The sequence below is a fragment of the Equus przewalskii genome, chromosome 4 (genome assembly GCF_037783145.1).
Source record: "Equus przewalskii isolate Varuska chromosome 4, EquPr2, whole genome shotgun sequence".
Taxonomy (NCBI): domain Eukaryota; kingdom Metazoa; phylum Chordata; class Mammalia; order Perissodactyla; family Equidae; genus Equus; species Equus przewalskii.
In genome coordinates, this window is record NC_091834.1 from 7,065,262 (window position 1) to 7,082,145 (window position 16,884).

General features: G+C 39.6%; 1 protein-coding gene across 1 annotated transcript in view; it reads left to right on the plus strand.

Moving 5' to 3' along the window:
- The window catches only part of PRKAR2B (protein kinase cAMP-dependent type II regulatory subunit beta), a 109,010-nt gene that overhangs the window by 30,194 nt on the left and 61,932 nt on the right, over positions 1-16,884 (plus strand). The window lies entirely within an intron of this gene.

Genomic DNA, 16,884 nt, shown 5'->3' on the forward strand with positions numbered 1-16,884 from the left:
TGAGTGGCTGAACTTAGAGTCACACTGTGTGCACTCAGGCTGGTGTACGTTTTTTAAACGGAGATGCTCACCCCAATTTGTTTATTCCTGCTCCTGATAAATTATTATCTGCATGGTTATTTGGTTTACCAGCCACAATTTAGAAGCCGTGTTTTCAAGATGAGTAAAGGACATCCTAGAAACAGTGATGGATGAAAGTTTTTAATAAGGTACAGGAAAACTCTTAAAATGCAGTTACAAGAACGTATCATCATGGGGCCATTTAGAATAGCAGCAAATTGGTTTACATTTATTAATGCCCCTGAGGCCATTGCTGTCTTAAAGCTAATGCATATTCACCGTGATAGACCCTAGACATTAGCAAGTGCTTCCATTGGATTCCTTATACTGTGTACCACCTACATTGGCAGCGATGTACAGGCCAGAAGTGAGGGCATTTCTGTCCAAAATGGTTTAAGTAAAATGAGTTTGGGCGTTGAAAAGGATACACTGTTATTTGGAAAATTCTCCCCTGTGGAATTCCTTCTTCTCTGAAGACAGAGGGCAAATGGAGTGTTACTATGTTTGGTGTGAAAAAATTACTCTTTCTTTTAAATATAACTAGAATTTTTTTGCTAAAAAGCACAAGAAAAACATTTCAAACAGATGATCTTTGACATTTATGTAATACAAATGAGTGATTTATTTCATAAAATTACCTTATTTCCATGTGCGCCAGCTTGTTGTTGAGTGTTTGAACTCTGAGTTTTATTTTTGATTTGTCAGCGGTTACTAGTGGAATGGCCTCTTACTATGTAGCGACCAGGTCGATGAGGAAAAAGACAGGGATTAGGAAAATGTGCTGTATTGGCATGGTATCTGCTTTACTCTCTTGAGCTTTTTGTAATCTCAAGGCATGTTTATTTTAGATGGTGAAAACAGAGAGTAGAGTGTGATGCCTTTTGTGTAATGAGGGATTATGTCCATGTCAGTAAGCCATCAGACTTTGTCCCAAAGTAGAGCGGTCAGGCGTGATCATCTTCTGGTGTCGTCTATAGTCTTTTATGAGCAGCGGTGGAAACAAGAGAGGAGCAATAAGACAGAATCAGTAGTGTGATGTCTCGTCTTCGTGATGCAGAGTTCTTTCCATAAAAACATAGTCAAGAGTCTTAGAATAAATGATCTCCTTTTCTGCCTGAACTATGTGACATGAGACGTTTATTTCTGGGCGAGTTCCTTTAGTATTGTTGTACAATATACTTATCATCAATTGACGGGTCAGCGGCTACCATATCTAGGTTAGTTTTGAAACACCGTTATTTTAGTCCCCCCGCCACCGCTAAATCTGTGTCCAGTGAATGTCAGCACACTTGGCTGGAAATGTAGACAAGATGGAACTCCATACACATTAAAGTCAAATGTGGCATTTATTCCTAGAACGACAGGCAATAGGAAATGTCAGTGGAAACAAGAGGAAACAGTTTGAAAGAAAAATAAGGGGTTGGCCCTGTGGTCGAGTGGTTAAGCTCTCTCGCTCCGCTGCAGGCAGCCCAGTGTTTCATTGGTTCGAATCCTGGGCACAGACATGGCACTGCTCATCAAACCACTCTGAGGCAGCGTCCCACATGCCACAACTAGAAGGACCCACAACGAAGAATATACAACTATGTGCCGGGGGGCTTTGGGGAGAAAAAGGAAAAAAAATAAAATCTTTAAAAAAAAAAAGAAAGAAAGAAAAACAAATAAGGTGATACCAAGTTTAGGAGTTGTATTATATATATAGCAATAAGCCTTAAAAGAGTAAAAATTGTTACCCTAAATATATAACATGCTGGAAACCATTAGGGGTATATAATAAAACATAACATATATATATAATATAACATTCTGTAAACCATTATAAATTTTGACATTGATTATCAGAAGACAAAGAGAAGTAACTTATGGAGTACCCCTAATCAGGCACTGGGCTAAGCATTTTATTTAAATTTTCGGTTTCTCAGGCAAGGGAAATAAAATTATATTTATTACCTTAGATAAAAAGAATAGTGGTATATGAAAAACAAGAAATGGGACCTATTTGATCATCTACATGTCAATAACTTATTTTGACTTTATGGTTTTTTATGTAAGATTGTCTAAAACTTTCCTGGCAAAGAAGAATGTAGAAACAGTCTGAAGATATCTTGAGGAGGAAATTCTACAGTTCTCTTTGTTAATTTAATGTAGTGGCTAAAAATAATTTAATTCAGTAGTGGAGGTACACATCAGTTTCTTTTTTTTTTCTTTTTTTGAGGAAGATTAGCCCTGAGCTAACATCTACTGCCAATCCTTCTCTTTTTGCTGAGGAAGACTGGCCCTGAGCTAACAACCATGCCCATCTTCCTTTACTTTATATGTGGGACGCCTACCACAGCATGGCTTGCTAAGCAGTGCCATATCTGCACCTGGGATCCGAACCAGTGCACCCCCAGCCTCCAAAGTGGAACGTGCGCACTTAACTGCTGCGCCACCGGGCCGACCCCCACATCAGTTTCTTTTAAAGAAGCACTTCCTGAAAATAAAAAATAAATGTCTACTTAAGATATAGAAATTCATATATGATAATTAAAGACATTTCTTAGGATATCTTTTTACGATGGAGTTGTTTTCAGAAATAAACTGTAAAACTTTAACATAAGACCTGTAATTTAGGGGAAGAAAATTTCAACTGGAAATCTAGATGATATGAGTTTTTTTCTTATTTATCTTTTTTTAATAGTAGTTACAACACTAAATGCTGTATGTATATATTACAACAATAAATATACTCTATGTTGTGCTAAATATTTAGTCACTGTTGACTGAAAGAAAATAAAAAAATAATATGTTATAATACGTTTCTGATCTTCTGAGTTTCCTAAATCTTTGAGGTTTTGTCTTTTGATTTTCATGTCGCATCTATCAAAAATAAGCATTTCAACCTGAATAATTCAGACCAAACATTTCTCCCTTTTATGCCTTTTTCTTTTGTTATGGTTCCTGAGGATGAGAGGAATGTTTATATTAAGAAAGTGTTTGACAAATACATTATTTAGGATCATTTTTACACTTTCCTCATGTTTTCAGGGCCCGCCTACAAACCTGTCAGTTTTTATTTCTCTAAGTAAAAGAAATAAGTTTCACTCAGTATTTTCAAACAGAATTCTTAGAATCTTAAGAGGTTATAGAGGTTTCAGGGTTTCATAAGCTGGTTTTCCATGTGGTACAGGAATGAAAGGCATATAGTAGAGTATGATTAATGGAAATCCACGTAGATGGGTGTTGGAGAATAGGGCCTTGCCTTATGGGTTAAATGGGATAAGTTCTACAAAACATGATTGAAGCTGTCAGATGTCTTCTGAAATCTAGGTAAAATGTATCTTGGTATCTTCCTGACAGCACCCTGTAACCTTATTTTTATTATTTATTCATTTAGTGTTGTTTTTAATTGAGATATAATTCACATACAACACTGTGTATGTTTAAGATACACGATGTGTTGATTTGATACATTTATATATTGCAACATGATTACCCATAACCTTAGTTTTAAACAGCACCCCCATCATCCTATTTTTAAACAAAAGAAAAAGAAATACTGCTTTTGTTCTTTTTTAACCCATTTCTACTCTTAGTATATTACTCCTCATCAGTACGTCTTTTTAAATATGCAGAAGTGATACACATAATCTATTTTAGAATTTTGATGGAATTAGCATTGAAAGTCTGGGGTTTAATTTTTCTTAAGGTTATTATGGGCTTTCTGTTTTGGAAGATTATTCTTTTTGGTGGAAAATTGGAAATATACCATTTATTGTTGTAATTATTAAAAATTAGTGGTAGGGGCCGGCCCCGTGGCTGAGTGGTTAAGTTCCCACCCTCTGCTTCAGCCGCCGGGGGTTTCGCTGGTTTGGATCCTGGGCGCGGACATGGCACTGCTCATCAGGCCACGCTGAGGTGGCGTCCCACATGCCACAACTAGAAGGACCCACAATTAAAAATATACAACTATCTACTGGGTGGATTTGGGGAGAAAAAGCAGGAAGAAAAAAAGAACTAGTGATAGTAGTCAATGTAGTAACTCAGTAAATCTTTGAAGAGTAAAACTTTGAGCAATCACCGATCCTGTTGGTTCCTTGTTCATCTAGTACATTATATGTGAAAGACCCTAGGGTGTGGAGTGTACAGACTTAAGTTCAAACCGCCTATTTATTGTGTGAATTTGCGTGTAAGTTATTTACCTTACTGAGTTTTACTTTCTTATTTTCGTTTTCTTTCAGTGTGGGGTCATAACAGCTAGTCACGCTTGTTGTGATGGTTAAGTGAGAGTTTTTATAGAGCAGAGTGTCTGGGCTCTCAAAGATGTTGGTGGTCAGCCCTCTTCTCCTGAACATAGTTTAAAACAGAACAATAAAACCCTCAGCTCTGTGCTGTAGCCCGCCATAAAAAACCTTAGAGAGTCATAACTATTTGATATTCATCTTTATATGTGGACATCTCTTTACTTTTTGTAAATTACAGTTTTTGAAAAGATTATAATGGTTTTCCTCTGTGGTTTTGTCTCTGAATTAAAACAAAAACAGGCATGTCCCATGAATCTTGAGACAATGCCTTGCAGCATGAGGTCATCCCTCTGAATTGTTTTTAACCTGAGATTTTATTTTGAAAAAAGTCAAACTAGTAGAAAAGTTTGAAGAATAGTTCAATGAACACCTTTACCTAGATGTCCCAATTGTTAGTATTTGCCACATTTGTATGCTCTTTTCCTTTCTTCCTGGTACACGCACATACATACACTTTTATTTTTTGTCCTGAACGTTTTAGGAATCCTGGACACTTCATCTCTAAGAACAAGGACGTTCTACATGACGTAACGCTCTAGGAATTTAACCTTGATAACGAAGCTGTTAGCTAGTTTACATTCTAGAGTCCAGTATGCTCAGTTGTCTCGCTACGCCCCACTCCCTCTCTCTCTTTGTTTTTTTAATTCGAGCTCATTCAAGGATTTTGTATTGCGTTTACTTGTCATCATTCTGTTTTTCTTGCCTTTCATAAATTGACTTCCTGAAATTTTTGAAATCTGCTCTTTTAGAGTTCTGAAGGCTATCCCAGCAATGACGCAACCCCTGGATGGCCTGTCAGGAGTCCTTAGATTGCAGGGGCACGTCCACTGCCTGGTCACTGTGCCCCAGTGATGTCTGGGAGTCTCTGTACTGTTTTCATGGCCTGCTGTTGAGCATTGCTTGCCCTAATAGATAGTTGTTTTTTATAATAGAAGTGAAAATTAAACTCCAAATTATAAATTTGCGAATTTTCTTTTCTCATGTAGCTCATCAGCCACTCTTTAATTTTTAGCCATAACATGAGCCTTGAATTTTATAGTATAGTTTTAACAGAGCTAAAATTTTACAATTTTCTAGCATTTGGAATAACGTAGAGGTGAAATTAAGTCTTTAAATCTCACACACACACTGTCTCAAAGGACATGTTAAAAACTCAGTGAAATCACCCCAAACAGAAAATGATTAGTTCCCAAGAAAGTAGTGAAATAGCAGAAGTTCAGATCTTGTCTTGAATCCGATTCAGGGAACATATGCTTCCTTGATTCAGGGAACATATGCTTCCTTTTGTTTTGTTTTGAAAATATTTTGTAGCCTTGGTGTTCATTGTTTTTTACATTAAACTTATTTGATGAGAACTTTTAACCCCTGAATTATTTTTTTTCCTGAGGTCATTCTCATATTGTCAAATGAATTTGCTGACGTGAATCTGTTTACGTTTATATTTTGTTTTTGAAATGAGCTTTGTTTTGGAAGCTGGCTTCAGGCTTGGTAATCTCCGACTAGATAATGCACACCAGGGGAATACTGCTTTAATTAATTGTTATAAACTGAGTCATTCAGCAAACATTTCCTGAGTCCCTACTGTGTGCCAGGGATGCAAGAAGAGTGAGATGTGGCCCTTAGCAAGTTCCTAGTCTGGCAGGGAAGCTGGCTGGGACTCGGCGTTGTACATACCGTCGTATCCACAAAGAGGAAGGGATAGAACTTAGGTTCTTCGAGAGCGTGGCTCAGAGAAAGGCTGCCATGTGAGCTGGTCTTTAAGGCTTGTAATGTGGCTTTCAACAGGAGAGTAGGGGGAGTATTGTGCTTGATCACTAACAGCTAGCTATTTTTATCATAAAGTCTCTTTTCTTAGTCTGCTGCTCTGCACTTGGCCCCCGCCGTCGAGCAGCTGTGGCGTGGAGGAAGCGGATGCCATGGCCACGGCCAGCAGGGGCATATGGCCCGGAGTTGTTTCTGCCTGTTCTGCCTCACCGTTGCCCCAGAGTGTGCCTTTCTCCTACCAGGGGAGCAGTATATAGGCTCTGCATTCAGAGAGACCTTGGTCGGAGTGCCAGCTCTGCTCCTCACATAGCCACTTATTAAAAGTATGTGTGGATGTGCCTTAGTCACTTTTCTAAAACTCCGTTTCTCTAGGTATAAAATGGGGATAAAACCTGTCTCACAAGATTATTGTATTGGTTAATCCATGAAAAACAGTCGAGGGCACAGTCTTCCGGTCCGCTGAACTTCCTGCCTGTACCTATGGCCCCATTTAGGGACAACTCTACCACCTTGTACAGCCAGAAGTAGTTACAGAAAACTGACCATCGTCCATATCCCCGAAAGGTTTCGGGGCCAAATGTGTTGGGGTGGGGTGGTGGTGGGGTTTATGATGAGGATCAAGCCTGCCCCTGCCCAGGGAGAAGCCCAAGGCGTCCAGGAAACATAGGATGTCCTGACTTAATCCGATCTGATTCTTATCTGAAGTTATAGGACCACCCAATAACCAGACCCCACCTGCACTGAGACCATTTTAACGATTTTTTTCCGATGATCTTTCCTTTGTCTTGTAAAGAAATAACTCCCATACCTACGCCTTATAAATTTAGCTCTAACCCTCAACACATTGCAGCTCTTCACTGCTGGTGGGTCCTGTCCCCATGCTGTTCTCCGAATAAAGGAGCACTGCTACCAGACCGAAAGTCCGAGAAATCTTTCTTTTGACTCTCGGCTCGCCGAGCCCGCATCACTTCAAGTCTCATCAACTTTGAACTTCAGGGTCCACTACGTGCTGATTGAATGGCCTCGAGCAGGTTGCTTAACCTTCTGAGCCTCAATTTCATCATCTGAAAATGAGGCTAATGCTAGTACTTACCTAATGGAATGGTGGTGAGTATTAAGTAGGTAACATGTGGGCAGTCCCTAATGTGGAACCTTGTACAGAGTAACTGTGGCTCTCAATATTTTAGAGCAGGGTTTCTCAACCTTGGCACTGTCGACACTTTGGGACAGATAAATTCTTTTCTTTAAGAGACCGTTCTGAGCATTGTAGGATGGTTAGCAGTATCTTCGCCTCTACTCACTCAATGCTAAGAGCACTCCACACCCTCTCCCCCTGAGGCATGACAATCAAAAATGTCTACTGGTATTGCCAGATGTCCCCTGGGGAGCAAAATTGCCCCCGGTTGAGAATCACTGCTTTAGAGTCAAGAGGGCAGGTTTTTGTATGCCTCTCAGGAAAGAGTGGTAGATGATTTTCTGTCTATCTATAGGGCAGAATCCACACACATGATTTTGCTATGAGTAATGACATTTTTCTTATTTAAATAAAAAACCAACCTTCTTTCCAAAAAAAAAAGAGAAACACTTGACATAGTATTCTCTCTATTTTGGTTTCACAGTCTCAGCCTGTTGTCCAGGTGTGTCTCCTGGACAGGCAGGGGCTTCCAGGAGCCTGGACTGGATGTAGAGATGGGTCAGAAGTAGCTGGTGGACTGCAAAGCTTGACATGGAGAATTCACTAGAAAGATGACACCCAGGGTGAGGCTGAAACCGAGAGTCAGACAGTCCAACCGAGGCACCAGGGTGAAACGAGAGTGCAAGCACTGGGCAAGGGGAGTGAGAGAGATGGTGGAGGGTGGACCTAGAGAGGTTCTCAGAGATGCCAAAGTACAGGCTCTGGGGCTCTTTGTCCAGGCTTCTCCCAAGAGAACCAAGTGAACAGAGCGAGTGCTGCTGCCATCTCATCCCCAGCCTTGTCGCTCTCCTCCTTCATATTCCAGCGGTACTAATTTACTGACATTTCTTACGCATTCTTTGTGCTTACATGCCTTAGCATGCTGTGAGACAGAGAGCCCAGTGGAATCTATGAGAAGTGTTGAGTCTCTGGTTCTTTCTTGTTAGGCCCAAGAATGAGAATTTGATTATCTCTTTAACGTAATTGCATTTTCTCCAGAGCTCTCTTTGAGCCCTCCAGGGAAGGGAAAAAGGAAGGCAGTAGTAAAAATGTGACCAACAGTTCAGGGCCGGGCGGGGTGTCTCCTGCTCCTGCAGTGTCCTCAGACTCTGTGCGTCAGCAGATGCTGAGGGACTTGGAAGATGGCCTGGGCAGCCTGTGTGGCCCACTGACCCACTCCTGTGTCCTGGTTGCTGTACGGACGTGAGCAGATAGGATGGATGTTTGAACTTACCACGACCATTCTCTAGTGATCAGAGTTTAGGTTGCTACTCCACAAACTCTGTGAAGGACCGGCCCCCCACCCCCATCCATTGCAGACCAGTACCTTTGTAAAATATCATAAGATTGTCATGGCAAGATGGAAATTTATCAAATTGCTGTAATGGTTCCTAAACACGCCCACTCTGTACTTAGCCTCATTGTGGACCGCTGTGGTTTGAGGGACGTGACATTACTATGGTCTGTATGAGGTATGAAAGTTCTCATAAAAAGCTTTTATGTGAGAAAATTACCCAATTATCTAAAAGAACTGACTGTTAAAAACAAAACCAAAAACCATATTTGGTTTTGCTACTTTGGCGTTTTGTAAGAACAGACTCTAGGGTAGGACGGTGGTATATGGCAGCCCCAGGTCCGTGATCCTCATATTGTTACTCCATCGCCTGGCGTGTGCCTGTTCCTGTGTGGGGCGCTCCGCAGGCTTCGCTTGTCTGGCCTTGCTGCAGCTCACCCCCCAACCGTGTTCCCTGCCCCTCAGCATTGATCCTCCCTTTCTGGGTGCCATCTGTGTATAGAGCATGTACTCTTGCTGCTGGTACTCCTGCACATCCTTCGATGCTGTGTGTGGTTGTTCGCGTGTCTTTTTCCTTCTACTAAACTGAGCATCATAATTAACGAACTGAGAGAAAAGGGCGTTTCTGGATGAAGTCGAAGAAAAAATAGAATGTGAAGTATGGAAGTGAGCGTACTAGAAGGATGAGAGGATTTGGCCGGATGTGTACAATGGGGTTTAAGATTCCTGAAGTAAGGCCCGGCTCGTATGTAGTTACGGGCTGAGACTGCTCAAGTGGATGTTGGATGAAGTTTTACTGGAGTCAAGGAAGTGAAAAAAATTTGAGGATGGGCTTGGACATTCATTGAACTCTTCTGTGATGATGGCCAAACTGGAGTGGAAGGAAAACTGACAAGAGCAGCCTGAATGCCATGAATCTCAGGCGAGCACTGGCGTTTGCGTGGGAGCACCAGGTAGTGGTCCGGATGCCAGTGTGGGGAGCCGTGAGAGCCCCTCACTGTCTTTTGGATCGCACTGTGTGCAGGCAGTGGGACCTTCTGAGAGAAGTGGTGTTCTTGGAGAAGAACCAGGTTTCAGCTAAGGCGGAGAGATGTCAGAAATGTTTTCTAAAAGCACTTGAGAGTGTTGGGAAAGTGTTGTAAAGGAGGGTAGTAGTGGATGGGAGGCATCCACAGGTCAGCAATTCAAATGAGCGAATATTTATTGAGCAGTTGCCGTGGCCAGGCTCTGGGCTAGCCACTGGTGCAGCAGCAGTAAACGCCCCTGCCCTCCGCATACTCACAATGGAATGGGGACACTTCAAGGAGTGTGGAGATGACCCTGGGGAAAAGGCGGTTGTCCGGAGGGTTTTGTATCTTGTGGATGACCAAGGATGACGGCACAGTTGGGTCACGGGTCTTTAGGTGCTGGTTTGTTCACTCTGAATGCTTGGTTAAGTAAACTTTCCTTTCCATGAGGTTCCCAGTGAGAGCACTTGAACCTTCTGATATTTACCGCAGTTCTGGAAGGCAGTATGGAGTCGAAGCGAAGGGCTTGGATTTGAGGCCATTCTTTCATTTAATTTTCAAATATTCAGTGAAGGCCTACAGTGTGTTTGGCGCTGGCCTGGGCCTGAGACAGACAGATGTGGTTTAGGATCTTAGTTGCATCGTTCTTTAGCTGTATGACCTTGGGTAACCTAAACTATCTTCGGTAAAACTGGGTTATTGTAATTCATGGAGAGAATGCAGGCAAAGCTTTTTTTTTTTTTAATAGCACAGTGCCTGAGACATAGCGAGTGCTAAATAAACTGTTATATATCACTAGGCTCAATTTCTCGAATTTTAAGCTAATAAAAATGCCATAATATTAGTATCTCTGTTATTTTCGCTTGTAACTTACCCCACTTAATTTTAATTGACCAAATTACATAATGCAGCTCCCCCACCCCACCCTGCCCCGAGCTTAATCAGATTGAACCAGCTGCTGCTTGGAGCTGATTACTGGAGAATGTTCCTGTCGCTGGGTTCTGAGTTTCTGAGAGCCCAGCAGTGTCTTTTAAACTAGCTAATCATTTGATCGTGTTTTCTGGTATTTTAAAAATTAATGGTACAACTAAAAACCAAATTTTGTATCCCAATCTTCTCTTTTTTTTACCACTAACAAGCAGGGGTCGCCTCCACCAGCATTACCGCCTTTTTTTCCTGTGGTCTTGAGTTACTAAAACCAGAGAACATTGATTTTTTTGTTGTTCTTTTACATAAGACAATATAATCACACTGCTAAAAAATTAAAATATAGATTAATGGTGTATTGTTTGCAGAATGGTAGAGAAGAGGCGCCTTTCCTTTGATATTGTTAGACCTATTTCAAGGAATCATGAGTGTTAATATCTTTATCGACCTCCATCAAAAAAGGTGGAACTGACCCTCTCCTTGGATATTTAAAAAAAGAATTGCAAATTATAGCTCCCATGTAAAAACAGATGTAGACAGTTTCATATGCTCATTGCATAACATAGAGTAATAGGGTACCAGATGCAAAGTGTTCCAGAAAATGTGCACGGCTCTTATGCTGTGAGGTCATTTTCAGAGCTGTGTTTCAGCAGGTTGCTGAGTGGTGATCTGCAGTAGAAACTGAAAACTTAAACTTCCCTTATCGACTCTTGTGGCTTTCTAAAAATAAACTGCTACTTTCAAGTTACCTTTTCATATGGTATTTTCACTTTATTCTGATTCCGTGGCCCTATTAGAATGTTGCTTTGCTTCAGCGCATTTATAGGAAGGAGACAATTTAATCGAAGTACATTTCTTAGGTTTGAGAGCTGTTCTTGAAATTAGAATAATGAAAAGACTGGTAATCCAGAATCATATTTTATTGATTAAAAAATAAATATTCATGTTGTATCACATAGGCAATTAAATTAGAAGTTAAAAGAAATTCAAATTTTTCCTTAGTTAAATTATCCTTTTAGAAGGAATTCTTGACGCTCAACTCTATAGGTTGATGGGACCGACGAACAGGGTTGGAGAGTTGTAGCTACAGGAGAGTCACATGGTATGTGGTATCCTGGGGAGAGATTCTGAGGCAGAGACCGTAATGTATTTCCAAGGCAGCCTGCATGTCCTGTTAAAAGATAAACTGAGGCATAATAAACATTTTAAGAGTTTAAGCAAAAATATGTTCCAGTCGGGCAGCATCTAATCTAGCGAATAGAAAGGAGCTCCAAGGACCTGTCCTAAATGAAGGACTTTTATAGGCAGAGGGAGCAGGAACAAGGAAATTATACTAGGCAAAAAGACAAGTTGGTTATTGCAAGGTTCCTTTCCTCTAGGGAATGGCGGGGGTCCATCACACAGATTACCTAACTAAGGCTGATCACGCGAATCCCGCTTGACTGGTTTAAGATTCCATTTCTGGGAGAGCCAAAACTGTAAGTGAGACTCGGTTTGGGGCTTAGCAGAAATGACTTCGTTTTGGGCCTGTTGGCTTGTTTTTAACAGTCCCAAGTGTTTTTCATGAACTTCTAATTCCCAAAGCTTTTTTTCCCTTGCTTTTATCTAAGAATAAATTCCTCTAACAAGGGATGTAGCTCAAAAGTTTGAATAAGGATCAGTTATTCTGGTTATCAGCCTTAGTGGTCTAATTTGTGAAAGTAGATGATGGTGATAATACTAAGATGTACACAGAGCCAGGTACCGTTTATCAACTTTACTTTCCCTGTGATAACCCATGAGAATCACTGCTACCATCTTATCCTCTCCATTTTACAGGTGTGCAAACTGAGGCACAAAGAGTTGAACATGCCTAAGGTCATGTTCTTTATATTTTTTTAGTATTATTAAATTTATTCTTTAAAGTGGACCCAAACTAGTTTTTAACTGGTTTATTAAATGGGAGTTATGGGCTAGTAGATATAAAAATCTTGGATACTTCATACCCAAATCATGCAGTTCTTTGTGAGGATTCTGCAGGAAATAAATCAAACAACTTCTAGCTGTTTTTCCAGGTTATAATTTTCATCCTGAATTCTGAAATCATGTTAAATATTTTATACACTAAATTCTAACAAAGTAGAGAAAAAGCAAAGGTTTAGAGTAATTTCTAGTACCAGGATTGTTTTTCTACATGTACTCTTATAGATGAAGCATTTATTGTTTAATAACACCAACGGTATTCTTTATATTTTAATTAATTCATCGTTTGAATTTTCTATGCCCCAAATTACAAAATAGTTTACATTATTATGCTTTTAGCCATCAGTTTAAGTGATTCAGATTGGGTTTTTTTTTCTTCTTTAAGTATCAGAAAAGGTTTATTAGAAAATTCTCGCCCTGAGCTGATGTAGCATATGATACGGTTCTTCCGTTCATTAAACACCGACTGGAGGAAACACGCTTGTTTCCAAAGTAGGTCCTTGTACAAAATGTATAAAAAGCAGTTTCTGATGTGGCTTTTGCTCTGCCTCCTCCTTGACATCTTGATTCAGATTAATTTTGATCTAAATTTAAGTATTATCCCCTTCCTTTTTCAAAAACTAGAAATCTGAAAATACTGGATTGCCACCCAGATTAATGGATAAGTACCTGAAATATTGTAAACCATCCTACTGTTTGCTTATACATGGAATTAACTACATTTCTAGAAATGATTTGCTTGCAGTTTAGTCAGGTTTATTATTTCTCTTTGTTTCTCTCTGGATAGGGAAAAGAAAACCTCGTTAATATTGGGAAAATCGATTTAATTTCTATTTCAGTGACTGCCCAGTATATCTTTTCCAGCTGTCTGTCAGTCAGATGGAAGATTAATGATGCAGGCGTCCCTAAGGAAGATGCTGAGAACTGAAGAAGTCCTGTTTGCTTGTTTGCAGAATTGCACTATTAGACACTCTACTCCTTTGCAGTTATGGATCCTATAAAAAATACAAAGATCTGGTTACGTCTGTTTGTATAAGCTAGACACCAGTGAGATCATCCCGCTGAGTGACTTAAAAGCTTGTGTGAGATGCTCCACCCTGATTTGGAAGGAGAGGGTGAGATACGAAAGGACCAGGGGAGGAGGCATGGGTGGAGGGAGGGGCGAGAGGTGATGGTCGGCTAGTTTTCTCCATTTCAATTTGAAATCATTTCCAGCTCTCCCATACCTTGAGCAACAATAAGTCAGAATCTTTTTTCTTTTTTTTCACCTTTTTAATGATGAGGTGATGTTTCCTACTATATATTAAGATCAACTATTAAAATTTTTCTAAAATGGAATCTTTGTGAATCAGTATCCATGTTTTTTTATAGTTGTGATCAGTGTGTACATATACCTGTTATGTCATTTAAACATTTTTTATTATAAAATTGATACATGCTGGGGCCAGCCTGGTGGCACAGCAGTTAAGTGTGCACGTTCTGCTTTCGGTGGCCTGGGGTTTGCCACTTCGGATCCTGGGTGTGGACATGGCACCGCTTGGCAAAAGCCATGCTGTGGTAGGCGTCCCACATATAAAAGTAGAGGAAGATGGTCACGGATATTGGCTCAGGGCCGGTCTTCCTCAGCAAAAAGAGGAGGATTGGCAGCAGATGTTAGCTCAGGGCTAATCTTCCTCAAAAAAAGAAAATTGATACATGCTCATGGTAAGAAAGTCAAATAGTACAGAAGGGTATAAAATGAAAACTAAAGGTGCTTGTGCCTGCCATTAATTCCCAATCCTAGGCCTGGAGATAACCACAGTTAACGCTTTCTTAAGTTCTTTCCTGGACATTTTAATGCATGGACATATTTAGCTGGAATTAAAATTATATCCAGCTTTGCACATTGCCTTTTCACTCAACAGTTTATCCTGTACTGCTTTTCATGTCCTTACATCTAGAGGAACCTTATTCTTACTTTAATGACTGAATAATATTCCACTATATGGATGTGTTAGTTTATATAACAAGGGTGTTTAAATTTCAGGTACGTGTATCTTTGCATAATTGTGCAAATACATCTATAGGATATATTTCTAGCAGTGGAATTGCTTAGTCAAACGTATGAGTAAAATTTGTATAGGTATTGTCGAATTGCCCTTTAGAATGGTATACTAATTTGTATATTCATCTTATGTTTAACATGGTGTAAAACACTCAGTAAATGTTTAGCAATTTGATAGGTCAACTATGTTTTGCATTTTTTTATTTATAAGTCAGGCTAAGCATATTTTCATTATTGTTGACCATTTGTATTTATTTTTTCTTTGAACTACCTTTTCAACTTTTTTCCCCCTTACTGATTTGTTAAGTGAGCTCTGAGGTCAGATGGCTTTGGGTTCAAATTTAGGCTTTGCTACTCATTAGTTGTTTGACCTTGAGAGGGTTATTTAGTCTCTCTGAATTTCAATTCATTATCTGTAAAATGTGGCGGTAAGGGTACCTAACTCGGGGGTACTGTTAATTTATTAATGAGATAATCAATGTAAAGTACTTAACACATTTTGTAAACTATAGCAAGAATATAATATGTTTGCTAGTAGCATTACTAATACTACTGAGATTTTTTAAAAATTAAGAATAGAATTTGTCAAATGCCTTCATAGCATCCATATGATCATTTGGTTTTTCTCTGTTAGCATAATATATGGTAAGTTGTATTAATAGATTTTCTAATATTGAACTACCCTTCTATTCCTAGAATGAACTGTGTTTGGTCATTACATTAATTGTTAATCATGTTCTTAAAATTTCACTAACATATACCAACTCTTTAGTATAAATCAAAACATGTTTTTTGACACAGAATCAAGCTCTGAATTTTAGGTGTATTTCAGAGAACATTGTTGAATATGCTTTCCTGTTTTAGGTGAATAATTAGGGATCAGAGCTAGGAATTGTCCATTTAGAAACTGTTGGTTGAAACACCTACTGACCCCAACAAGAGACATTTATCATGATTCAGATGTACTAGTCAGTATATGTAGCAAGCAACCGTTGTTCCATCCAGCTATGGAGCTAGAAATGGTGTAGGGAAATGGCATTTTGTTTCTGCTTCATACTTTCAAGTCTATTGAGATTATATGTATTTCATGGCTTTTAAAATAATAATCACAGTGTAGTTTTATGAAACTGCAATGAAACTTTTTCATGCATAGGGAAGTGTTATCTGTTCTAATTTGTGCCTTTTAAGGACGTTTGCAGCTCTCAAATAGTATGTTTATATTGTTTCAATGACACAAATCCTATTACTTAAGATTAATTTTACATTTGGACTCTAACAGAGAAATGAAATAAATATATAAGGAGCATTTGTGCAAACCACTTCTCATGGTTTTCCTTCTGAAAACCATTTTCATTCATCAAATAGTGATTTCTTTCTTAATTCTTCTTTTCCAACTTCAGAAATATTAAGGGCATTAGAAATGTGATATGCCTGGGGTAAATGTATTTTATAATGAAAAAGTAAGAATTTGGGTTCCATGCTATGGGTCCATTCTGTATACAAACTTGTATATAATTAGAACCTGGAATTCCAATGACAAACACTTTGAATAATCATAGTCGCTACCATTTATTGAGGGCTTACTATAAGCTAGCAACTGTTCTGAGTGCTTTACGTGTGTTAATTCGTTTTATTCTTAAAACAACTCTATCCAACAGGTACCGTTGTTGTTCTAATACCACAGGTAGAGAAACTGATACACAGAGGTTAAGTCCTTGCCCACGGTAACAGTGACAAGTGGCAGAGACAAGATTCAAAGTCAGGCATTCTGTCTGCAAACACTGCACTCTTTTAGATACTTCATTCTGTTGACAAGATGGAACTACCGTCATTCAATAAATGTTTATTGAGTGTCTACAGTGTGCTGGAAATTGTTAGTTGTTGTAGATGTGGGGCAGTGCCATGGGGAGCAAGACACAAGCTCCCTGCTATCATGAAATGTACATTCTGTGGAACAGAGGAAAGACACGGACTTCCTAGTTTATGAAGGTTCTCACAGGTGTGGCGGGTTGTGTTTTAGAAAGGTTTTTTATGATAATGATGACTGTTGATCACCTTTTCTCTGTTGCCTGCTTGGTTCATGAATTCCCTCTCTTGACTATCGATGGAATGCTTTGCTTTCCTGTAGACCCCGGAGCCTGGGTGGTGGAGGGGGACGTTCCTGTGCTTTAGCATCTGAAGACCTGGGTAGGAATCCCAGCACTCCGCCGTGGACTAGCTGTGTGTGAGCCCTGAGCTTTAGTGTCTTCATTACAAACCAGGCATTGGATGCCCTACCCCCTGGGGTGGTGGTTAGGATTAAGGGAGCGCAGGTCCCTAGCATGGGGCTTGACATAGAAGAGGCTGATTAACTATTAGTTTCCTCCCTT